Consider the following 26209-nt stretch of genomic DNA (forward strand, 5'->3'; position numbering starts at 1 on the left):
AAATGAAAATCTACCCTTGAATTTGAATTGACATCTCAGAATCCTTTACCTTGAAATCACACGTTCTATTATTCATTACAGGATGCTGACCATTACCCTTGCCTATACTGAATATGATTTGCCACTTTCTTGTCCATTTCTATTATTAGGAGAAATTTCCTTAGTTCCTTCCCTTCCATTATTACTTAAGTGGAAACTGTGTTTCCCAGAACATGCCAGCCCAAGGGGAAAAAATAATCACAATGGTAATCAGGCATCAGGATTTTTCTGGTTCTGTCCTAGCATGCTCTGTGGAAAACTGAGCCAGCCACCCAAAAAATTAAGAATGTGTTCTTCTGAATATTCTATTGGCTGTACTCTTCCGTTCTAGCTTACTGAAGTGATGTCTCCTCTTGCCCTTGACTTCCAACGCAGTAACCAGAATGTTTACTGAAGAGGTCTCTACTGTCCCACACAAAAGCATGCACACTGCTACAGCCCACTGAAGTCTACACTGAATGCCTGGTATTGAGGGGGCCTAGTGGACCCCGAGAGAGCTTTAACTTCCGTAGCTACTTCCATAGCCATCATGAACTCTAGATATCTCTGCTCCTTTGATTTCCACTTGTTCTCCATCCGTGCTCCCTTATCCTGAGATTTATACCTGAATTCAAGGAGCCTAAACTAGAGGATAATTCCTTCCCCAAAACACTGGCTGCCCATTCTCCAACCAAACCTATTCTCACCAATATGGTGAACTTTCTCTTCCCACATAACAAGCTATTTTCCATGAAGCTCTTCGTTGCCAGAATGTGTTCTGCATGTGTAGATCTAATTTAATCTTTATGACCACCCCCTAAAATAGGTGGTGCCACTAGTTCTCCAGACGAAAATCAAAGGCATCATGAAATTAAAGTAATTACCCCACATCACATAGTTGACAAGAGATAGAACCCAGAATTAAATCTTGTCTCCAGACCCGGAACCCTGAAGTATAATATGCAGATTTCTCTACTTTCTAGTGATCTGTATTCCAAATATGCTATTTCCTAAACACCATACTATACAGCTTCAATGTCAGGGAACCTTGGAGGCCTCATGTCACTTCTTCATAAGACATGCCCAGACATGATCAAATCCTGACGCAAACACAAATCTAGCTCCAACTCCAATTCTTGTGTGTAAAAATCAAGGGAGTTTGAGCTATGGAGATACAGAGACTAAGCATGAACACATGTTCTGCACATATCGGCATAGATCCCTGAGCGTCAGTTTTTCTTCTCCGTGCAATTGGCTAACAAGTGTTTCCCAGGACTGAAAAGGGCCTGACACTGGTAGGCTTCTCCCTTCCTTCTTCTCCCTCCCTCTTCTGCAAGCTTTGAAGTCTTTTTCTCTCAGCCAGATTTTTTCTAGAAGTCATAAATAAGCCCCGTCCAATTCTCCCAGACAGAACACGAACACTTCTTACCCTGTAAATTTACTCTCTTTTGCAAACTTCTCTCATACTTCATATCACATTGCTTTAAAATATCTACAGATGTGTCGTGCCCAGTAGGCCTTGAGGTACTTGAGAACAAGGATTGTTATTCAGGGCGTATCCCTAGTGTCAGGAAATAATAAGAACTCCTGAGAAACCCTATGACTAATCCCCACTGTTTATAGATTTGTATCCCTAGATTTTGTTTTGTTTTCTAAGCCTCAGTCCCTAAGCAGCTGATTTCACACTTCTCACCTGCATGTCTCTGACAGCAGCACAGTGTGTCAGGAAGGCCTAACTCTACACAGCATACTTGCCATGAGTTCAACTTTTGACATCTTGATTATCAATTTGTTTCAATTTTGCTGCACAGTCTACTCCATAATCCAATGTGTCCAAGATCATGACAGACGAGATCATCTGGAATGAAGTACAGATAAATACACAGTTGACCCTTGAACACACAGGGCGGAACTGCATGGGCCCACTTATATGCAGATTTTTTTATAGTACTAAAAATATATTTTCTCCTCCTCATGACTTTCTCAATAACATTTTATTTTCTCCAGCTTATCTTCTTGTAAGAATACAGTATATCATACATAGACCATACAAAATATGTGTTAACTTACTGGTTATGTTATTGTAAAGGCTTCCTGTCAACAGCAGGATATTAGTAGTTACTTTTGGAGAAGTCAAAAATAATATACAGATTTTCAACGGCGTAGAGGCTGGTGCCCCTAACCCTCGCCTCATTCAAGGGTCACCTGTGTCTCTTTTTATTTTAGTAAATATGAATTTATTTTCGAGTGTGTCTTAGAACAAAACATGAACTACTGAACAGTCTGTTGAGTTCATGGATATTTTTTTACAATTAAGAACTATAAAGGAAGTATTTGAATACCTAGATGTTTGGAAGCCATTGCTATATTGGTTCCTTTTTCTTTTTCTTTTTTTTCTTTTCCTTTTTTTTTTTTTTAATTTACCCAAACCTATTTATATAGGAAACCACAGCATAGGACCTCTCACCCAAATCTTCTGACTTAAGTCTAATAATTGCTTTTTTAAACCACAGGACGTTACCACCACAAATACCCTGAACCTGGCATCAATCCAGAAAAATATGACATGCTTCATGAATTTGAGAGTCATTCTTGTGCGGAGGCCATGCTAATCTTCTCTGTATCGTTCCAATTTTAGTGTATGTGCTGCCGAAGCGAGCACTCCTTTTTCTTTTGATAGGACAGGTAGCATGGGAGCAGAAGCACAGACTCTGAAACCAGACACCTAGGTTGAAATCATGGCTTCCCCACTACTAGCTGTGTGATGTTGGCAAATTTCTTAACCTCTTTGTGCCTCTGTTTACCCATCTTCCAGGTGGAGATAATAATTGCACCTACCTCCTAGAGTTGTGATGATTAAATGAGTTAATACAAGTTAAGCATTCAGAACAGTGTCTTGCACATATTAAGAACTATGTAAGTGTATGTTGATATGATTGCTACTATTATGTAGAAGGACGCTTTATATTATTTGTGACAGAGCACAATTGAGGCTCCATGAAGGCGTGCCATGGGGATCTTGTCCTCTCGCCTTATTCCCTCCCTCCCCCTTGGACAACGTTACATACATCGAGAAACACTCATACTCCTATTTGGGATGCAAGTTGTGATAGATTCCTGTAAATATTTATGATGCTCAACAGCTCCTCTTTACCACAATACAAAAGTAATGCTTTATTGTTTTCTCTTAAGGCTTTACAGTTTTGCAGGGACTTACAGGTTCCATGTAACTGCTGACTCGCTATAAGAGCTCCGGCGTATTTATGAGGCATGATGTTATTGGGGAAACCACGTTGCTGGGAAAAAGCAGGTCATGCTTGTCTGTACTCAGCCACGCTAGGCTTTGATGTAGAGCCTTTAACTATGTCAATAGTACAGTGCAGGTAATGACATATGAGTTGAAAACCCAATCTTTATATAATCTTGTGCAGTTCAACAAAGTGTTTTGAATATACTGTTTTAATTAATATTCAAAAAAAATCTGAGTATCCCTTTTGCAGATAAGGAAACCTTATTTCAGAAAACATTAAGTAATACCCACAAACACTAGGCCAAAAATGGATAGTACCAAATTTCCAACCAGAATGTGGTTTAGTATTTATCCTTTAGAGACAAACATTGAAATATTAGAAAGATGATGGTTTGATTTCCTTCAAAATAATCTAGCCGGGAAAGGAGCATAGATGAAAAGAAATTGGCCAGCACTTGATAAATGTTATAGTTGGAGGATGGACACTGGGGGTTCGTCATTCTAGTCCATCAACTTCTGTACATTTTTAAAATTTTCAACAATCAAAAAAACACTTTTTTTATAGTGTTGTTTCTGGAACCAAAATGTCAGAGCAAGACTCCTGGCTGTGTTTTTTTATCTGCTATCTGTCATGGGGCAAAGCTGTGCCCGGCTGACTCATCTATAAAGTGGTGACGATAATAGCACCTCCCCCTACGGAAGCTGTGAGAACCAGACGAGCGGTGCGTAACCGTTGCAGGCAGCGACTGCGTAGAGTGCTGCTCTGATCCCCAGCTGTTTGCTTCTTCCATAACAAGCTCATATCCATTTTGAACAAAATGGAATAAGCTCATCCATTCTTTCAAAAAAGAAGCACCTAAAGGATGTGCAAGACATGTTCTAAGCAGGGATACAGAGGTGAACAAAACAAGCAAATTACCTAGCTTTACTTCACCTAAATTCCAATGACAGGGAAAAACGGTGTGTGTGTGTGTGTGTGTGTGTGTGTGTGTGTGTGTGTGTCTTCAATGCAAATGGAGAAAAAATAGAGCAGGGTAAGGGGGATAAAGAGTGACTGGAAGGCGACAGCCGTTTGAAATAGGACGATAAGCAAAATGGCCAATGTGGTACCAGACCCTGCTCTCACCAGCTCATAAAAGCAACTACGTTTCCAGGAATTCTGTAAGCCAGTTGAAAAACAGTCATCACTAAAAATTAAATTCTATCAACTTAAGATTAAATGAATTTTATAAAAATAAAGGTAAAGTATTTAAAACGAATCACTTCCTAACTATTTTGCTACATTTTACGACTATCCACGCTTTTGAGGTCATTCCTGTCTATGGCGTCTGTACGGTGGAAATGCTATGTAGGGGAGTGCTTCCACTGCTCACCTATGCCCAACTCCACCTTAAATAACAGCGTTGTAGGAGCCTGGATTGGCCATGCTGGGAATATTTACACCAGGCAATCAGGGCTTGGTTTATTGTTTGTTGACAGTCACCTTAAACTTCAGAAAATGATGAATAAAATGTCAACAATGCAGATGAAACTTAAAATTCTGTGATAATGTGAATATAAGCACCTCTTTTTCCTCAGAGAGCCAGTTATTAAACATTTACCAGCACACTACAGAGTAAACTTCTCTAATAAAGTGATATTTGATTAATAAAGTGATAAAGAGACTTGGAGGTGAGAGCGAGCCTTGCAGATATCCTGCAGATGAGTGCTCTAGGCAGAAGCAGCAGCAGGTGCAGGCCGGCGGGCTGTAACCAGGGGAGTCGGGAAAAAGCCTGATGTCAGAAAGATAAGTAAAACCAGCCCTTTCGGCACGACTGCCTTTTAATCTGGAAGAGATGGAAAACCGCTGGAAGTTTTTGAGCAGAGAAGTAACCCGATTGGAATTACATTTTAATAGGATGCTCTAGCTTCTGGGAGACCACCAGAGGGAAACGCAGAAGCAGAAAGATCATTGGAAGGTAAGCTGATGGTGGCTTTTACTTTGGTAGTAAAGGAGGCGTTAAAAATGGTCAACGTTTAGGTAATATGTTGATGGAAAAGCCAACAGGACTTGCTGTAAGATGGGAAATTGGAGATGAAAGGAAAGTCAAGGGTGACTCCAAGGTTTTAGGGCTAGGCAACTGGAAGGATGGAGTTGGTATTTGCTGAGATGGAGAAGACCAAGATGGTTTATCAACACCACAGGAAGGGGTGGGAAGAATTTGGAGCTTGGCTTGGCTTTGGACAAATTAAATATGAGATGCCTATTAGATGTCCAAGTGAAGATATTGAATAGACAGTTGGATATTTGTGTAAGGGGTTCAGGGGGAAAGTTTAGGCTAAATGTATATATAGCTGGTGTTTAAAGGCATGAGACTGACCGAGATCCTGCTGGGAGCCAGTTTACGCAGGACAAAGTTAAGTCTGAGCCCTGCAGCACTCCCACATTAAAGGGTCTAGAAGATGAAAAGGGACGAGCACAGGATACTGAGAAGGTAAGCCTGTGAAACAGAAGAACCTATAAACACAAAGAATTCATTTAAATTGTTATTTATTTCTTTGTACCCTGCAAAGACTTTGAGGTGGGAAACAATGAAAACAAATAATAAGCTAATAAAATTTAAATAGAAAAAGTCTGTGTCACAAAAAGAAAGACTAAAAACATGTGAACCGTGAGAAATAACAGTATGGTTTCCGTGAACTTTGCGTTTGGTTCTGGGTTTTTTAGAACTCACAGCAAAAATGGAAACACAATTCATGTATTAGTTGGCTGGGGATGCCATAAGAAAAGACCACAGCTTGAGTGCCTTCACCAAGCAGAATACATTTTCTCACAGTTCTGGAGTCTGGGAGCCCGAGATCAAGGTGTCAGCAGGTTTGATTTTTCTGAGACCTCCTGCCTTGGCTTGCAGAGCGCCACCATCCTCTCCCTGTGTCCTCAAATGGCTTCTCCGTGCCTAAGCATCCCTGGTGTCTCTCCCTCTCCTTATAAAAGACCAGGATTAGGGCCCCACACTTACAACCTCACTAACCTTACTGATCTTTTTTAAGTCCCCATCTCCAAATACAGTCACATCGGAGGTTAGGAATTCAACACATGAATTTGGGGGCAATGGGGGTGGGGGACACAATTCAGTCCATAAGGATCAGCCACACTTTTTATTAACAAAATTCAAAAAAATCCTTAAATAGGGCTGTATACTGTGTTATATTCATCCTCTTTACAAGGTTATTACAGAATGTCTGGTTTGCCCTAAATATTACTTTTTGATGATTTTGTTGAATGTGCATGAGAGAAAGTGTCCAGAAGGAACGTTCCTGATCCGAGCAGAGGAGCTGGGACTTGGTATGCACCAGTGTGCTGTCTTCAGAAGTACAAACGTCCTTGCCGAGAAATAAAGGCTGTTGCTGTTCTGCTTTGATTGCATCTTTAGGCTTTGATACTGAGAAGAAGGGTAATCAGGAAGGAAAAATTCTACATAATCCTTCTTAAAAGCCAAGCCAGATGCTGGGAGGTAATGCTGCAAGCATCACTATTAGAAATAGAAGTAAAAATCAAAGACCCAGAAAAAGTCTGTGGAACAGGACCACTAATATTTAAGATATGATGGGGAGTCACAAGGTGTACAAAGAAATTACCTGTTGAAAAGAAAAGAAAAGAAAAGAAAAGAAAAGAAAAGAAAAGAAAAGAAAGAAAAGAAAAGAAAGAAAAGAAAAGAAAAGAAAGAAAAGAAAAGAAAGAAAAGAAAAGAAAAGAAAAGAAAGAAAAGAAAAGAAAGAAAAGGAAAAATACCTGTTGAAAACACAACTCTTTTATTCTTTAGTAGATGCATAAATACATACTTTTATTTTAATCTGAAAAAAATGTGTAAAGATGCTAGAGACTTGTGACTTCTTGGGCTTTACTAAGGCATTTTTATTTCCATTTGTTTCCTTGCTCTGATAAGCAGTAACCCTTAAAAATAAAAAAGACCTTCACTGTTTCCAATTTTCATTAGCACAATTATTGTTCTGAGAAAGTACTTTAATTAAAATTTTTAAAAGCCCTTAAATTTGTTTCAAGGGTCCAATTTACTCAATCAAGGAACACTTTTTTTAACGAAAGATCTACTAACATCTAGATAAACCAAAAAAATTTTAGAATAGTGACTTAATTTTTTTAACAGCCCACAGTGAATACATTCCACATTATAACCCATTGAACTCACCTAAATATTACAAAAATCTTCACAAAATAATGCTAAAAATGTGATTTTTTTCTATTTATTTCTCTTTTTTCAACACGAGTAACAACCCCACTAAATGGTTTCATGTCCTGTTAAACCATTGTAACCCACTCTTCAAAAAATACCACTTTCGAAGATGATACTCAGTAGTTGACGCAGGCACGGATTCTTTCCTTCCTCGTCCTTCAAAGTCAGCTGATCCATCCACGTGACCATGCACTCCCCGCCCACTGGAGCGAGCCCAGACCATTCTTGGATGTTCCTCCCCGTTGCTTCTCAGACTTTCCTGCTGAAGTATCCTTTATAATAGCAAAGGAGAGAGAAGATGCACCCCACCCCTCATGGCTTGAGCATAGCCCAAAGCAGCGCACGCGAGGATAAATTGTCTTTGAAGTCTTACGTTTTATCTTAAAAATTCATGCAAAATTTGCATTTGCCTCTGTAATGTAAGAAGTAATGTAATGTAAACCATCATTGAACACAATTGACTTTCCAGGAAAGTGTTCCAGGAAGGTTTTTTCGGCAGATTTCCTGCAGTGCCCACCACGGATTTTGTCACACTCTTCTAAGCAATTGATCAGAATCACTCTTATTCTTCCACCTAATCACACCCTAATTGGATCCAGGATTATTTCTGTTTCTCCATCTCTAATCCTCAAATTCTAACTTCCTGCCACTGCAGCCACAGATTTAGCAATCTTTCTAATTCACCTCTTCTTTGTATTCTTTGGCAGTTTTTGATGGCACGTGGTGTTATCAATTCTTGCATCCAACGAGAAGCCATATTCTAGTTCTCTGCCCAAAGAAACCCACTCGGAACTCCAACCCATTCATCCACACTTGACTCAATCAGGCTTGGCCCCTTCTTGGCTGAGAATTTATTCAAAACTAGAAATGGGGGATGGGGAGAGGGTAGAGAAATGCATCAAGATTCCAACATTCCTCGGGACAAAACGACCTGATTTTAGTGACGCCTGAACTACTTCAGCACTGGGTGCTTAACAGAGGCCCTCAAAACTAACGCCTTCGTGTAATAGCGGAATCCCTTACCTCTGTTGGGGCCCAGAGAGTTTCAAGGATCAATGCATGGAATAGCCATAGATACACATGCGAGACCACAGATATATCTACAACCCACAATTTTGGGAGAAGCCTCTTAGTCCACCAACCAGCAAAGGCAGAAAGGCAGTTCTCTCCTTGAAAATGATGTTCAACTGTAGGCTGTCCTTTCAAAGTGTTGGCATTTCTACCACTCAGGATCAGGATGTGGTAAAGGAGAGGATCTTCTAGTTTAGCCAAGTCCACCAAGTAGCTGTGCTCCAGGAAAGACAATATGACACACTGCCCTGGACTCAATTCAAGGAAGGCCCCATTAGACCTTTCATCAGAAGGTCTCTCACTGATACACTCCCAGCTCCAGCTCATGCTGCAAATTCAGTCCCTGACCAACATCTCAGTGGCACCAGCTCTGCTCCCCGCCCCTACCACATACCTGCTACATACATCATTGCCTGGGAGAAATAGATCACAACTGATTTTATATCAAATTTTAGTTCCTTATGAAACAGGTGAAAAGACCCTTGGCCAATGTGGATGAGAGGAGTCTCTGTGGTCTTTTAGCCTGGGGTCCAGGTCCTTCTCCTTACATTTATTCCTCTGCATATGCCACATGGCTTTGTTTCACATGAGTCCTTGGGATGTCACTTCCCTATTTGAGTCTCATTCTATCTCTAGGAAATTGTCCTCAGTTATAATTGCTCAGTGTTAGCTGAAAAATAACATTATGCATCATAATTATGCAGAAAAGCCAGGAACTAAAATTCTATCTCATAACCTTCCAGATTCAGGTAGAGGTACATGCTCTCAGCCAAGGTCCTCCAGCCGAATGTTGCTGGCACTACGCTTTGTGTAACCCACACATTTGTTTACACGTTGACTTGGTAGCCCATACTTGCAAATCAGAAGATTTTTATTCAAATGTCCAACTCTTCATGAAAAAGCAGAAGATCTGGCAAAGCTTGGCCCATCTTCCGACATTCCCAAAAGACACGTCCGGAGCTGAGTGGCAATGCCTCCTTTAGATGCTGCTTCCTTTCTCCAATTCAATCCAGTATTCAGCACTTTCTGTTTTCTCTCTAACACACAAACCAAGTGTGAACTGCCACTTATCCTTTATACTTGCACTGCTGATTTCCTTGGAACACAGAAATATGTCTTTGCATTCATGCCTACATCAAAGGTGGAAAAATGAATCATAGACTTTCTTACAGATTTTGCAAAAAATGAGATAAGAGTATATTCTTTGGTGGAAGCAAAAAATGATATTTACAAGTTTAATATAAAGCGTGATTTAAGCTGAAGACATTCAACTTAAGACATCATTATAAAACAAACAACTGGAGGAACTACAAGGGAAAAACAAGTGTGATGAAATAAAAACAAATAATAATAAAAGGAACAGAGGTGCCAGGCTTTTTTGGGAATGAAATAAAGCTGCTATGAAATGCATTGTACTTAATTGAACCTCATGGTACAGCTCCCTACCCCCTAACCTCCCACCTTTATCCCCATCATACCCCACTTGCTTTTGAGTTTGCAACTTCTGCTCTAAAAACAAAATAGATCTATAAAAAGAAATGATACCCAACTGGCTCCTATTAACTCCCATGGACCCAACATACCTCTGATCTAAGGCTACCATAACAACATGGTATTTTTCTGGTTAATAATGATCTCAAATCACGGAGAAGTGATATGTGTATACTTTGAGATGCCTGGGAAAACCCAGGCTTAAGAGTGACTTAAGAGTGAAACAAAATCTGAGACATTATACAACTGAGTATTCCAAATAGGTTGGAGGAGAATTTTATCTCCTGTCCTAGACCAGTGCAGAACTATATGGAAATAAGGACTACAGTACGCTTCGAGCTTGATAGAGAGGATTTCAGACTTGATACAGAGTATAGACAAAGGCTCGTTGATATGGCAGGAACACATTTCCAACATTTGGGCTAATGACAGTTAAGTAAATCCTGTAAGCACTGATGAGGCAATGCAGAGGACGAGGAAGAGTCAGTGGCAGCGTAGGCGGCCTGGAAGAAAGTCAGAGAGCATCCTGAGTAGGTCAGCATGTAGTCACACACAGCGTTGTGAGGCCAGCAGGTCACGCTCAGGACAGTCTGCCCTCGAATTAACTATGAGCAGGGGGCTGCCCAAATCCTGGCCGGCCCAGGGAGCGCTGGAATCAAAGGCAGCCCTCCCCTGAAGAGGGAGAGAACAGGTGGTCTGGAGCAAAGTTCAAGTGGGTAGAGCACCAACTCCTTCGGTCTATCACTCGGATAAAGAACAGAGTGAAGATAAGGGGCATTATTATGTAGATTTTTTTTTTAACTGTTAAATGTAATGAAGACATAAGAGACAGCGGCTTAAGGAGATACCTCACCTAGCAATAAAGTCATTGAAAGCTCACTTTGGTGTTAGAGTACTACGTCATTAATTACATGACTTGCTTGTTGCAAGTTTTCAAGCTGACTTCTGCTACTCTTGGAAATCCAAGAACTTCGTCATGTGAAGCCTGATGTGCCAGAAGTTGCTAGAGCAGTCTAACAAAACCAGGACAGTTCTAGTGAACACTTGCGGCATAATAAATTACCCCCCAAATTTAGCGGCTCAAAACAACCATTTATTTGTGTACAGTGTTAGGTGTCAGCAATTCAAGAAGGGCTCAATTGAGTAGTTCTCCTTAGAGACCCTCAGACGATTGCAGTCCAGATATTGTCTGAACGATAATAATTTGAAAGCTCAGCCAGATGGGATGTCCCAAGACAGCCAGCAGTTCCTTCTGGCTGAGAGCTCAGCTGGAGCTGTTAACTCAAGCACCTACATCCTGCCTCTCAGTATGGCTGGCTCTTCTCACTGCTTAGCCGCTGGTTTTGAAGAAACAGTATCCGAAGAGGAAGAGCCTGAAGAGTGCAGAGAACAAGCATTCCAAGAGACGAAGAGAGAAGCTGTAAGACTTCTGACGTAACCTTGACAGTCACTCAGTGTCATTGGCACTGAACTCTCTTGGTCCAGGAAATCACTAAGAAGAGCCTGGATTCAATGCATCGCATCATTCTACAAAAGGAGTATCGCGAAGAGTTTGCCACCATCTTTAATCCAGCATACATGCCTTTCCATTGTTCTTCTGTAAATCTTCCATAATTGCTTTTTCTACCTTTCTTATGTTATTCATTCCCATCTGAATTTGGAAGTTGATATCCTTTAGTCTAAAGCTATGGCCTTTAATTAAAACCCTTCCTGGCAGTCAAGCCTGCAGGTATGGAAAATATGCTCTCTATGTTTTGTTTCCGGCATTCAATTGACTGTTTTTACAACACCAAAATCTTTAGAAGCGATATTTCTCGTCCATTGTTTGTGACAGGAATTTTTTTTTTTTAAGATTTTATTTATTTATTTGACAGAGAGAGAGACAGCCAGCGAGAGAGGGAACACAAGCAGGGGAAGGAAGTGGGAGAGGAAGAAGCAGGCTCCCAGAGGAGGAGCCTGATGTGGGGCTCGATCCCAGGACTCTGGGATCATGACCTGAGCTGAAGGCAGACGCTTAACGACTGAGCCACCCAGGTGCCCCAGTGACAGGAACGTTATTTTTGACTTAGATTTAATGTATAGAATTTCAGCCAATCTCCCTTGAAGAAATAATACACAACAAAGTTTCCTAAGCTTGGGAATCAGGAAGGACAGGCAGTAGACTTATCTTTGTTCCATGCTGTTCTAGTACACGTGGTGTTGGGTAGTCTGTTCCTAGTTAATCTCAAATTACCTTTATACAATAAAAGCTTATAATATCACTTTTAATCAAATTCTTTGTCTTTTGTTCTCATGTGAAAAGGTGTTTCTGATCTCTAAAAGTCTAAGAAGAGTAAAGGGATGTTCTTATTTTCCCCATAATGACGAAATTGCTGTATCTTCTTTCCTCAGCTAATAAAGCACTTAAAATCCACGCCCCAAATCAGATGCTTTATTGAAAGGAATTAGAGCTTACCATGGAAATAGAGGCTTCCTTTCAAACATGCCTTGGGGCCTTTATCCTAGACTGTGAAACTTAAAAAATGTTTTTCATCATGTGCGATCTGGTTCTCTTTTTTCATCCCTTTTGTTTGCAGACTTGGGGTGATGGGAGGTTTTTTTTTTTTTTTAAGAATTAGTCAGTGGCTGTTTCTTCTTTAGTTTCTTCAATATAATTTCTTTTCTTCTATGATACTGTCATATTCCTCCTCCTCTTCCTCCTCCTTCTTCTCCTCCCCCTCCACTTCCTGCTCCTACTCCATATGCTTCTCACATTTCTTCCCCCCCTTTTTTTAGCATCCTGCATCCTTGAATTGGATTTATGTTAAAAGGAAATGTAAAAAACCAATAAAAGGGGAAAAACGAAACATGAAGCCTTGTGTATCTTTCAGTGTAAGGATTTGTGGAATCAAATCTATGGTTCCTCACTAAACCTCCATAAATTAGAAGAGTTTCAGCTTAGTAAACTGTCATTTAAATTAAACTAAAAAACTACTTAGAGCAAAGAAAGAAGATTTTAAAAGGTTAGTAGCGTATTAAGCTAAAAGAGATTTAAAATAGATATAGGCGATAGACAAATCCATAGTGACAGAAAATAGATAAATGGTTGTCAGGGACTGGGGGAGGGACAATGGGGAATAATTGTTAATGGGTCAGGATTTCTTCTGGGGGTGATGAAATGTTCTGGAAATAAAGTTCAACTCTTCATCTGTTGTTTTCCCTAATACTCCCATGGACCCCAGGACTTGTTCTGATCTGAAGAAATCCTACATTTCCATCATCAATCCTGAATAGGTTGTGTTACACCATCCTGGTGGGTTTGTGAGAGGTAAGCAGGAAGGAAAGAATTGTCTGAGGAACAAAGAACCAAAAATAATTCAAAGCAGAAAGTGCCACCTCACCACCCCCATTTGTGGCTCATTCCAGTCACATGGAGGATCATAGTTCATTCTGCTCTAAGTATTCAAGAATTCAAACTTATTCCCTCAAAAGGAATTGCAAAAAGCTCACGCCATCTTGAGTAAACAACTAAGGTGTTTATTTGTTTATGAGCTGGACACCCTGATACAGACACAAGCAGAAAGAAAAGTCTCAATGCTTTGAAAATCAGAACACATACTGTGTGGTTTTGTTTAGTCGTATAAAATTCAAACTGTGTCTAATTTTCATGCAAACCTTTTCCCTATGTCCTATGTAAATAAAGAGAAGACATTTTGGGAATTATTTCCCTTGGTAAAGAAAATCGGTTCTTTAACCATCTTCTCCTTGAACTTGTTTTAAGGCCTCGTGCTTTATTTTGTCTTGGGCGCAGGGGGTATGAGGTTGAGGGAGTATTGCTTGTTTTCCAGAGATAGCTTCTGTAATCTCTTTATAACAACAGTATTTTTGAAGCCCTAATAGACTGGTTAGTGTCCTAGGTTAAACAAAGCTATTTTCTTCCCCTCTGAAAACCTCAAATGTGAAAAACAAAGATGTGTGAGAAGATTGTAATCAAAGAGGAAGAGAAGTGGTAGGGAAGGAGGAAGAGAATAAAGAGGAGGAGAAGGAGGACATTTGTAGAGAGTTGGAATGGAGACATGGGATTTGGGCTTGAAAATGATCCAGCCAGTACCTGAGATGGGGGAGAAACCTAACAATTCATTGGTGGGGAAAACCACAGGCCTCAGAGTCTTAGAAGTCTCAAAGAAGCCTATTGGGTTAACATTTTAATTCAAAATCAAAGCCACCTCCATTTCTGTGTCTCCTATTTATTTCCTCCTCCCCATGAAGTTTTTGACTACCCCCCCAAAAGAAGTTGCTACCTAATCCCTTCCTTGGCCATCTCTGTCCCATCTAGGTTCCTCTGGGATAGCCCCACAAAGCCAAGTAGATTTGTTCTGTCCCTTCCCTGCATAGCTGTGTCGTTACCATATGGGTAAGAAAGAGTATGATGACCTCTGCGCTTACGGTTGCTTCTGCAAGGAAATGTTCTTCCTCAGATGACCACATGGATGCCTCCCTGCCACTTTGGGTTCTCCAGGAAGCCCTCTCTGAAACAGACTCGGGCACATAGGATGTTTAGGAGGGGATATTCTTGGCATCAGCTGTGGAAAGGGGGCAAAAGGAAGCTATGTGGGCTCAACATCCTCAACTGGCCCAGGAGGAGACTCTGAAACTGAAATTGCCCATCAGGCAGGTCTTGTTTGGGCTCTTATACCCCACCTTGATTAGTCATTAGACGTGGGCCACCCACAGGAAAGATGGGCCCTTGAGAAAGAGGCTTTTTGCAACTGAAGCAAACCCTGAAAGTTCTGACATTGAAGGCTGTCTAGTGACAGCTCACAAGCAACTGCATCCACGCATCCCCCACTTCATGCAGCCTCTGCATGTAGCTTACCTGTTCAGAGAAGCTCTTCCTACTGTCTTTGTAAAATATTTCCATTCCCAGCTCCCAAACACAATCCCAGCCTTCTTTCCCCTTACCTGCTTTATTTCCACTGAACATATTACATATTTATTTAAGTGGATATTTTCTGCACATCACACACACACACACACACACACACACACACACCACATGTTAAATGTAAGTTTCATGAAAGCCTGAACTTTGTTTAATTCAAATTGCTAGGTCCCCAGTACTTACAACATACAACAATTCTTGGTACATGGTAGGCAGCCAAAAAATATTTATCGAATAAATAAATCAAATCTGGCTGACACCTAGATCCCTTATTTGAGGGAAATACCCACTGAGACAATCTAATAATTCTGTTGTTTAAGGTTAAGATTCTTAGGTACTATCCAAAAAGACTTAGTGACCAGAGTAAAACAAGAATGTTAATGTAACATGGGTATTAGCTAAGGTTTGACCTACCAAAAGAACCCAAGCAAACTTATTCTAATGTATGAGCAACTTGCCCTAAGAGCCCCTTAAAGAAAATACAATGTATTCAGTTGTTAGGGCTTTTGGAACAAAGTGCCACAGACTGGTGGCTTAAACAACAGAAATACATTTTCTCGACAGTTCTGAAGCCTAGAAGAAGGGTGTACACAGTGTGGATGTCTTCTGAGGGCTCTCCTTGGCTTGTAGATGTCTGTCTTCTCTCTGTCTTCACATGGTCTTCTGATATGTCTGTGCCCAAATTTCCTCTTATAAGGACACCAGTCATATTGGATGAAGGCGCATCCTGATGACCTCATTTTAACTTCATTACCTCTTGAAAGACTTTATCTCCAAATACAGTCACGTTCTGTGGTAGTAGGGGTTTGGGCTTCAACATGAACTTGGGAGGAGGGCAGGAAACAATGCAGTCCATAACACACAACCAACTGGGTTTCTATAAACCTAGTGGGATTAACAACACAATAGATTTTAAATTAATTCATACCCCATACACCCACTCTAAAGTAAATGAGCGTGGAAAGTCCACATGGAAAATCCCATAAGACTGCCCAGATCCGAAAGCTGATTGACAGCACATAAATAAGAGAACTAGAGAGCCTTACAAGAGCGCTTTCAGCTTTTTGGCAAGTGGAAAGGCTTAGTTTAGCTTCAAACTGGCACCTCAAACCTGCATTCTACACCAAGGCACATATTAAAAGATGATTTGCTGTCTAAGACATTATATTGTAGAACGACTTGGCCCAAGGTGAATAACTTCTGGATCAGTTGTATCAGTAATACATGCAATTATTGTTGAAAAAAAAATAGTGGGCTCTTTGCAAAGGAAACACTGAAGTGGCTTCAGTATGTTTGGACTGAAGTAGGGGTGAAGTGCGGAGTTACAATGCACCAGCTTGCGAGCACTGTGTTTCTCCCTGTCTTGCCAATCAAACCTTCAGGATTTGAAGGAAGTTGTGGATTTCATCCGCTTTTTCTTTTTATTTATAAAAAGGTACTATTGGCATTTTAAAATTTTGTTTCTTTTGAAGATTTTATTAATTTATTTGACACAGAGAGAGAGCACAAGCAGGGGGAGAGGGAGAAGCAGGCTCCCTGCTGAGCAGGGAGCCCGATGCGGGGCTCGATGCAGGGCTCGATCCCAGGACCAGGATCATGACCTGAGCCAAAGGCAGATGCTTAACCAACTGATCCAACCTGGCACCCCTAAAATCTTGTTTCTTAAAAATGTAACCCTTTTCAGCAAAATCAGAATCACCTAGAGTCTTATCTTTAGCAGACAGTGTGGCTCTCCAGACCCACAGAAGGGGATGGGACCCAGTAATCTGCTTTTGTAACAAGCTCTTCAGATGATTCTTACGTACAATAAAACTGGAAGAACTTTGGAGCACCTGGGTGGCTCAGTGAGATAAGCATCCGACTCTTGATCTCAGCTCAGGTCTTGATCTCAGGGTTGTGAATTCAGGTCCCATGTCGGGCTCCACACTGGGCACAGAGATTGCCTAAAAAAAACAAACAAAAACACTTGTTTCTAGGAGTTGATCAAGATCTCATACCCAAAATATTTACTTTGGTGGCTAGATGGGGGTGGGGGTGCTCCTTAGGAGAGCAGGAAAAGAAACATTAACAACAATAGTTTTGTTTTGAACACTGTTGTACATACGGCACACATTAACCCGAATATCATTATGAATACTCTTACTGAAGTCTATCCCATGACGTAAGGCTCTCATAGAAAGTGAAAATCATAGGTCAGAGTGGGAATTTATCTTCCAGGTAAGGTACGCCTGGTCAAGATTCTAAACAGAAAAAGGTGAAGGTCCTACCTGTCAAGCAGCCAAGCATATCCTAATCAACAACCACCACCACAACTGCTAGGTGAGTGTGCCAGGCTCCCTGGATTCAGCCGCGAGGAGGCAAGGAGCCCACATGGATTCGTACAGTTTGTTACACGTGGCACAGAAGACAGCGTGAGTGCCACGTTCACATTGGTTGCTCTTGCACCCCAAATTGCACGGCCGCCAAGCAGAGGGAGGCCCAGGGAGCCCCAGCACACACAGCGGGTTGGTGTCATAGTGAGGAGCCCTGAGCTTGGAAAAACCGCAGTCTATAAAAGGATATGGATAAACCTGTCCATCCACCCCTTGTGAGAGTATCTTTACTATCCTGATCAGGAAACAAATCTGCCTACTGACTCAGAGAGAGATACTTTCCTTATCACCCTGGACTGTCTCCAGCGAGGGTGGGAAACTAGCTTCATTATCCTGCAGAATAAGCCAATCTGCGTTCTGCCTGGAGCAACTCTGCAAATATCCTTGAACAAAGCTGTCCCCGCTCTTTGCTCAGAAGCCATCCAGAAGCGCAGGAATTCTCTCTCAACACTACCTCTTAATATGTTTTGCTTTGATGACTCAAATTTAGCCTGAGTGCTAGAAGAACACAAGCCTGTCTTCTTTCACTGACTTCAGAAGATAAATCTTTCTGTTTAATACTTTGTAGCATCATGAATTCAGGCTTCAAACTTTCTTAGGGGTGTATCCTAATCTCGAGCAGAATCTTGCATACAGCCTCAATACAGAAAACAGATCAAAGCAGAACTGCTCTCTCAGAGGAGATGAGGTGATGCTGTCATGAGCTGGGACTTCTCAGCCCCCTCGCCTTCACCTTCCCTGCTTTAGACTCTGGCCCCATTTGGCCTCTGAGTATCTTCAAAACCCCATATTCCATAAAGCATAAGTGAAAACCATGAGTGTACTGAAACGGTGATTGATGTACAATTACTAGCCCCCTCGGCAGGTTGGTAGGTTATCAGGCAATGAAAGAAGGGGTATGAATAAATAAAAAGCAGTTCTTACTGACATGAGTGGAGACAGGGGAAAGCTGGTAGTTTTAATTAGTCACCAAGGTGTGGAGGCAAATAATTTAGTTTCTGGTAAGAGGAAACATGTCTAAGGGTAGCCTTAGGGATTGTACTCAGCGCTGCACCCATTTACCTAGTTACTCACCCATTTACTTTATTCAGCAAGAATATTAATACTGATGAGCTGCTAAGTATCAGACCATATTGTTAGTACACAAAAGTGAATAAAACATCCCAAAGGAAGCCTAAATGGAAGCAAGCATTACTTAAGTAAAAATTATATAATTTACACACATGTGCTCTAAGAGGGTGTGATGTGTTTCTATGATGTTTTCTGCTAGTTGACTTTTTCTGCCTAAGACAGTCGCCAAGAATATGTGCAACAATTCTTTGTGTTGGAGAAGATAGAAAGGCTGGAGGGACACTTTTTTTTAATCTACTGATTTCAAAGGCACTCAATCTTATAAACTCTAAATACTCTTATCATCTTTAGACTTTCCAATCAGCTGACCAAACCGCATCAGGAATCTTATCCATGTTAATAACATCCAGCTGCTTGTCTAACAAGATAAACTGATAATCATAAATAACCGAAGCAGAAAATAATTTCTTCTTAGGGAAGGGTCGAAAAGCTTGCTTTTGATAATATTCACTTTTTATCAAAAATGATAAGATCTTCCAGGTGCTCTAGATATAGTATACCATTTAGCTTAATTTTCATAACTACTTGATGGGTTAAGTACTATCCTATTGTCACAAGTAGGAAAACAGAGGGTCAGAGCTACAGGCTAATTGCCCAACGTGCTACAGGAAGTAGGAAGGGGAGTTGAGGTCTGTCCACTCCCATTCCTGGGCCCCTCAAAACTCTGTTTCATGCTTAACAAGCAAGAGGCCATTGCCAGCCCCTCTTCACTCAATCATCCTTGCAGCTTTCACCATAAAGGGAAATTCATCTCTTTCCAGCTTCTCTGGACAGTAAGTTCCTTGCATCTTTCTTTTCTCCATAATGTCTAAAGAAATATGAGAATATATGTGACTTGAAGCATGAATTTCCCTTTTTCTTGTTCAAAAAGACTGTTCTGCAAAAAAGTGAGCAAATAAATTGGTAGAAATTCAGAGTATTAAATCTTGACAAAACTTTGAACAGATGAAATAATTTTTATGTTAATGACATAAACTTTTTAAGAAGTCACTTGAAGACGAATTCTCTTTCAGTTTTGAACTGAAAGAAGATAGCAAATAAGTGTAAAAGACCCCAGAGTAGGTAAAATTACACTTAATTTTTTGCTAAAAGTCATTAAAATAATGTTAGTATACTATGAAACCAAAATGCGTGTCTTTGAATCATTTTGAAAATACAGGTTTCCCCCAGTATTTGAAAGTAGAGCTTGCCTCTGAAAACTTTTGTAAGCTGAAATGGCTTAAAGTGAAGAAGCAATTGCCATTAATTTATACGGAAAATTTTTCAAGTGTTCCCAGACACAAAAAATAATCTCTTAGGCTTTTCTGATACCTTGGGACACCCTTTTGTTAGCGGACGCACACAATAAGTGGAGATAGCACACAGATGCTCGCAGACCCAGTTCAGAGATATGGAGGCTTGATGCTAAGATGCTGGGTGTGGTTCCGGGAAAGGAGCTTAGTGGGGCCACTCTCACTGCTGGGGTGTGTGCTGCCCTATAACCCCTCATTGCAAAACAAATGCTAAATGCAATTTTCACTTTGCACCCTTTTTTGTAAAAGTGAAAAGCCTCTTTAGATTTCCTTCAGTCAGCAAAAACAGGTACTAAGGTCTTTAATGAAAGTGAAGTGGTCTTCAATGAAAAGTGAAGTGGTGTAAGGCAAACTTTTAAAACGCAGGGGGAGCACCTGCATAACAAAGTCAGAAATGAAAATGGATTATAAAAATCAAGTCATAGAATAGTTTAACCTCAATGAATATTCTTGTTCTACAAAATTAATTCTTCATGGAATGTACTCAATAATTACATTCTGCTAAAGACGTAAGAGCTTTGGAGCTCCTGGCTAGCTCAGACAGTGGAGCCTTCGACTCTTGATCTCAGGGTTGTGAGTTCAAGACCCACATTGGGTGCAGAGATTCCTTAAAAATTAAATATATATATATATATTTTTAAAAAGGCGTAAGAGCTTTATTTACCATATTTATATAATTTAAGATTCTGCTGTAAGTATATCTAACTAGCCAGGAATAAGATTTCTCTTTAATTTAAAAACAAAGTCTATATTTTACTTTTAAAATATAAAAATAATCAAGAAAATTCCATCTGTTCCTTTTGTTGTTGGACTGACCACTGGGTTTTACTTCGTGGAAAACCATGAGGGGTACCTGGATGGCTCAGTAGGTTGAGCGTCTGGCTCTTGATTTCAGTTCAGGTCATGAATTGAATTGGGATCGAGGGATTGAGCCCTTCCTCAGGCTCCATGCTCAGTGGGGAGTCTGCTTGAGGATTCTCCCTCCCTCTCCTTTCTGCTCCTCCACCCACTCTCCCACGTGCTCATGCTCTCTCACTCTCTCTCTCTCTCTCTGTCAAATAAATCTTAAAAAAAAAGAAAAGAAAAACCATGATACGACACTTTATTGCATATACTCTGCTACATAAGAAAATATTCCAACATGTGTACAGAAGGTTCAATCAAAAGTAAAATATTTGGTCTCACTCACGGTTAGACAACAGTCATACATCTTTCCCATCTATTTTCACTAATAATCTGTGAGGGTTGAGAGTGGGTGGGCAATTGGAGGAAAGTTACGGAGGGGCAGTTTCTGAATAAGAATGTGTGATACTAACCTCCCCAAGTTAAACAGACCATTTCTTAGAGAGATTGACAGCAGATGTTGAGGTAAGGTATGCAATCTTGGGATTTCCAGGCAAGAAAAGATACAGGGAAAGAAAATTCTTCCATCCAGTTGTTAAACCTAACCTTTATCCATACCCCAACCAGAGTCAGGAATTTTGTCACATCGCAGAGGGGTCCTTCTCCTCTCTGACATTAACACACCAGCAGAGCCTGGCTGGAAGCTGAGAGCTGAGTTCTAGCCCTGGACATTTGAGGGCTGGGGACTATGAAGTCAGCCCTCCAGTTCCAGCAATTCTTACCGAAGCCGGGAGACACTAGATCTTTTCCCGAAAACACACCAAAGCTGAATTCTAAGAGAGGTCCTAAAGTGATCAATAAATTCCTTCAGCACCGTCTCAAACCCTCCACTGAAAAATGAATGTGAGGACTTTTTCCTCTTTTTCAACCAACTCTAAGCCAATTGTTTTTATTAAATCTACAGGCAGACGACGTAACGGAGGAGCGACAATCGTTTTTAACCGATTGTAAATAATCAAGAACTTCCTGAACGTGATACAAGGATTTCCAGTTGCAATAGACGTGTTCGTGATAAGTTGCCTTTAACCTGAATTTCTGCAAGTGTCACGTGCAAGAGTGGACCCCCAGGAGAGTTCGTTGATGTTCTGTGGCCACTCCATCTCAACTCCAAATTCGTGTCTGAGGCTTTGGCACCATTTTCCCTACTTTTTCCTCCTTCCACGTTCTACCTCACCTTCTCTCCCCGAACCAAGTATGTTCAAACTTCTTAGAATATCTGTTGAGTGAAGGTGGGCATGTAGATGGCTTCCTGCAGCAAGACACACCTGTCTCTGCAGTGAGCATAGAGGCTAGTGAGTTCAAAGTGATCTCAATAACTGCGTCGCCATCCAGCCCCTCCTTTCAACCCGCTGTTATATGAGCTTATGCTACACTTAATTTATTAGCCTAAGACAATTTAATTGCATAGTTTCCACAAAATAGAACATGTTGTTCATAGTAACTACATGCTAATTCCTTTGAAAACCTCAGTAATTATACAGTGACTTTGCAGCTCCCAACAATTGTGTGATTAACTGGGGTTACATGTTTGAAGCAAGGAGCAAGCTCAGCACCGAGGCAGACAGAGTTCTGACAGGGTTTGTGCATAAAAGGACACTCTACTGTCCAAACTTTGCTCCCCCGGCACTTTGCTTCTTTATTAATGCTAGTGGGTTTGCACACAGCCCCGCGAAGGTAGGAGGGGCTGTTGCAGCAGCAGCAGCCTTGACATTTAGGACAACCACACAGAGACAGCAAACCTTTTCCAGGCACGGAACAGAGTGTACTCCCCGAAGACAATATCAATGGTTGCCCAGTAAATACACATCTATAAAAAGTTCAGTAAACACACAGTAAACACACAGGTTTAATGACTTGAGGATTACATCTCAAGTAAAATCACACTTCAGACCGGCTACTTGCAAGAAATGATTGCACTTTTATAGATGTTTGAAGGTAGATGGCCCTTAGGATTCTGTCTAGTAAAGCCACAGAAAGAAGTGTCATTTTTGCCCAAAGGGCTGATGTGGCTTTGAACATCACATGTTACAGAATATTCTGCTTTGGGTGATGTTTATGAAGTGCTCTCAATTAACATTGCTCCAGTGTCTTATGGGCTTCTCTTTCTTCTCCTCAAACTCTTTTTCAACTTCTCCAGGTTTGATGATGAAATTGGTATATTTTGCCATCACATCTCCCCCCGCCCCCTCCCCGCCGCATATCTGCTTTGGTTGGTTCCTTCAACAGAAATGAGCCTTAGGAAAGTGAGGTCACAAAGACTCCCTGTGAATTTAAAATAAAAAGTGTTTTCATTATAAAACTAAGGGGAAGTAAAGGAAATGCAAAAGTGTAGAAGCAATGATTTTACAGAACATAGATTTCTTACCCAGGTTTAATACGAATGCAAAGATCAGTCTGATTCATCTACAAAGCTCTTTTTCCCCCACTCTTTTCCCCAACTTTTCAGGTTGGATGAGAGAAATATTCCTTAGATTTCAACCCTTAGAGTTTGGGGATGGCACCCTCTCCTCTCTGTTTTCAGTCTAATCACTTGGCTTCCGGTATTTAATCCAAGCGTGGAAATGTTCAGGCCATCCCCTGTGACAGTAAATCATCAGGTCTCTCTTGTGGAAGGCAACTCCCCCCCTCTTGAGGAGTATACTCCCCACTTGCCCCTACAACAACGTGGACCCCTCAGCCATCTCCTCCTGCCCTCGTTTCTTGTAAAGCCAAATCATGAGCCTGCCAGCCTGACATGCCTGGGCCCCATGAATGAGCACTCCTTCTGATGCAGATATCAGACCTTTGATGATTCATTTTCAAGTGGCCCCTGGGAATGGTTTCTGAAGTTCTATAAACTATGGTTTTATAAAACCAAAATTGCTTTTCAGAGGCAGATTGAATTTCCAACAATGGAAAAGGTGAGTCACTACATTTCAGGCTCCCTTGGAGTAGGGAGAGTGAACGAATCATCTCCATGGTTCCTCAGATCCCTATATTTATCCAAAAGCAGCAGCTTACAGCAATTTATCATTACAACCTCTATGTATTCACTAAGTCTCAATGCAAAATATGGAGAGTAAGCAGAATATATACACAGAAGCGGTAGAGGAGTAAAAGAATCGTAGAAATGAAGAGAAATAGTAGAACAAATCAGGAGCATATGTTTCTACGGATTAAAATTCTTATTTTAAATATAGATCCATATTTGAAGTTATTGGAGAATTGGCATCCCACCAATTACTGTAAGGCCCATCATCTAATTTCTAAGCAGAAATAGTATTGGAGAATTTTTAAATCTTCTGCTCTACTTCTAAAGAAAAGGTATGCTATAGGCAAAAATTTTAACCTTGCTTTATGCTTTGAAATTCTATAAAGTCTGGTAAGTTAGTTTAGTATTTCATTTAGAGTCTGGTAACAAACACTTGACATTCCATTATATTTGTTAATATCAGTAGAAGAACGTTCAGAAACAAGATATGTGCTAGAAGAACATTAGCTGTTGGTTTCAATATCAACAATTCCCATATTTATACATTTGTCTTATTTTAGTAAATATTAAAATATGCATTTTAAGCTTTTGAGGGTGAAGGAAGAGAGTTTTCATGGTTGATAACCTATATAATAACAAAGTTAATTCATTGCCTGCTATTTACAAAGCACTTTACAAGACACCTTCTGAAATATATTGAATTTCATTTATTATAAGTTCTATAAAAACCAATTATGATTACAGCTTGTGTTTATGGAGCACATAAGAATGCCAGTATTTGCATTAAGAATTTACATGGGTTGTATCATTCAATTTTCATATTAACCCGAAAAAGTACTATTTTATCCCCATTTTACAGAGAGGAAATGAGGTTCAGAGAAGCGAGGCAACTTTCCTGACATCTCACAGTTAGCAAGTAGCAGAGCAGAGTCTCTTCTGCCCCCAGAGCCTATGCACTAACAACTCTGGTATAGATCTGCTCCGTCTTGTCAACGGTACTTCAGTCTACTGAGAGGGTCAATATAAGGATCAAAGGCAAAGTCTAATAAATACTGCATACATCTGAAAACATGCATATAAATTATTAAATCAGTAAAGGATTGAATGCATGTTTGCAAAGTGGGAAAGTCACAGGTCATGTCATGTGACTGCTCTCGTATTAATTTTATGGCTATGCAACCCATATATTGTTTGGCATTTTACATGTAGATGAATCCTTCCCTCAGCTAGATTCTGACCTTACCAATGACGGACTGTGTTTTCTGTTTTAGGAATCTGCCGTAGCACCTAGTACAATGACATACACATAGTAGGTGCTTTACAAATATCTGTGGAATGAATGGAGGGAAAGAATTACAGGCAAGTAAGACAATTTTGCATAAGGCTGAATGGAGAGGCTATACACAAGGGATAGCAGTAGCTTAGGTGAGATGGCAAACTCCTGGATCAGAAGGATGAGAACGAATGAATAGAGTCAGGAAATGAATTATAAAATAAGCAACATTGATGGAGCACTTACTGTTTGAAGTGCTTTAGAGGTAATAAGCCATTTACTGTTTATAACAACAATCCTGTGAGGTAGGTACTTATCCTTATTCCCACTTTATAGGTGAAACACATAGAGATAAATAACTTAACACCACCCAGGCAGGAAGTGGTTGCCTGGAGAACTCATGCGGTTTTGTTCCGCCCTTGCCCAAATAGAGGATCTGAGAATACTTAGAGCATCCACATGGATGCTAAGACGAAAGGAGAACGATGATTCAAAGGTTACAGCAGAGATTCTTGACTGGAACGTCAAAAAGTTCTAGTATTACCTAACGCTGAGAGAAAGTTGGAATGGGAAAAGCAAAGAGGGAAAATGAGCAGTTCTGCTATTTTTTCCACACTCAGCTTTAGTCTTCAGAACATTCCCTGGAAGACATCTTAGGAAAGGAGCCTGACCTGGAGGAAGAGGGAAGGAGTTTAATAATGATTAAAAGAAGAACTACCACCGCGGATCTTTGTATAGCCCTTTATATTTTGTGGGAATTGTGTTTAGCGAAGTAATTAACAAACATTCTAAATTCAGTGACTGAATAGGGTAACTCTCTACCCATGTACGAAGTTATATGACAAATTATTTCATTGTTCTTCACAGTTTTATAAAAGTTATGTTCCTTGGTTTGGAGAGGAAAAAACTGAGGCTCAGAGTTTTAGGGACTTGCCAGTGGTTTCTCCCCTAAAGGAATGTCCAAGCAGGGGCAAAGCCTGATCCAGCTCATCATGTAGATTTCAGTTCAAAGGAAACCCAGTGGGAGCAGCCTTCCCTACCTGGCAACACAAACTAAAGTCTTCTCCACCCCAACCACATCACTCTTTATCTCATCTTTTATTGTCTTTGGCAATAGAGCGTTCATCCCTCCTATGGCTTATCTCTACATTGTGTTTATTTTTCTATTTGCTCCCCCTGGAATATAGGCTCTATGACATCAGGTCTGGGGTCAGTCTCATTCTCCAATCTTTACCTATACAATGTCTGGCAAGCAGTAGGCATTCACTGGGGGTTTGTTGCAGA

At 40.6% G+C, this 26209-nt stretch overlaps 1 non-coding gene across 1 annotated transcript; it reads right to left on the reverse strand.

Annotated features, from left to right (window-relative positions):
- Nucleotides 1-2573: 2573 nt before the first annotated feature.
- On the reverse strand, nucleotides 2574-2680 carry LOC113261394 (U6 spliceosomal RNA). Its single transcript, XR_003318376.2, has one exon. It is a non-coding gene; the product is annotated as a U6 spliceosomal RNA (small nuclear RNA).
- Between the last annotated feature and the right edge of the window lie 23529 nt (nucleotides 2681-26209).

Source organism: Ursus arctos, unplaced genomic scaffold (genome assembly GCF_023065955.2).
Source record: "Ursus arctos isolate Adak ecotype North America unplaced genomic scaffold, UrsArc2.0 scaffold_29, whole genome shotgun sequence".
NCBI classification, from domain to species: Eukaryota; Metazoa; Chordata; class Mammalia; order Carnivora; family Ursidae; genus Ursus; species Ursus arctos.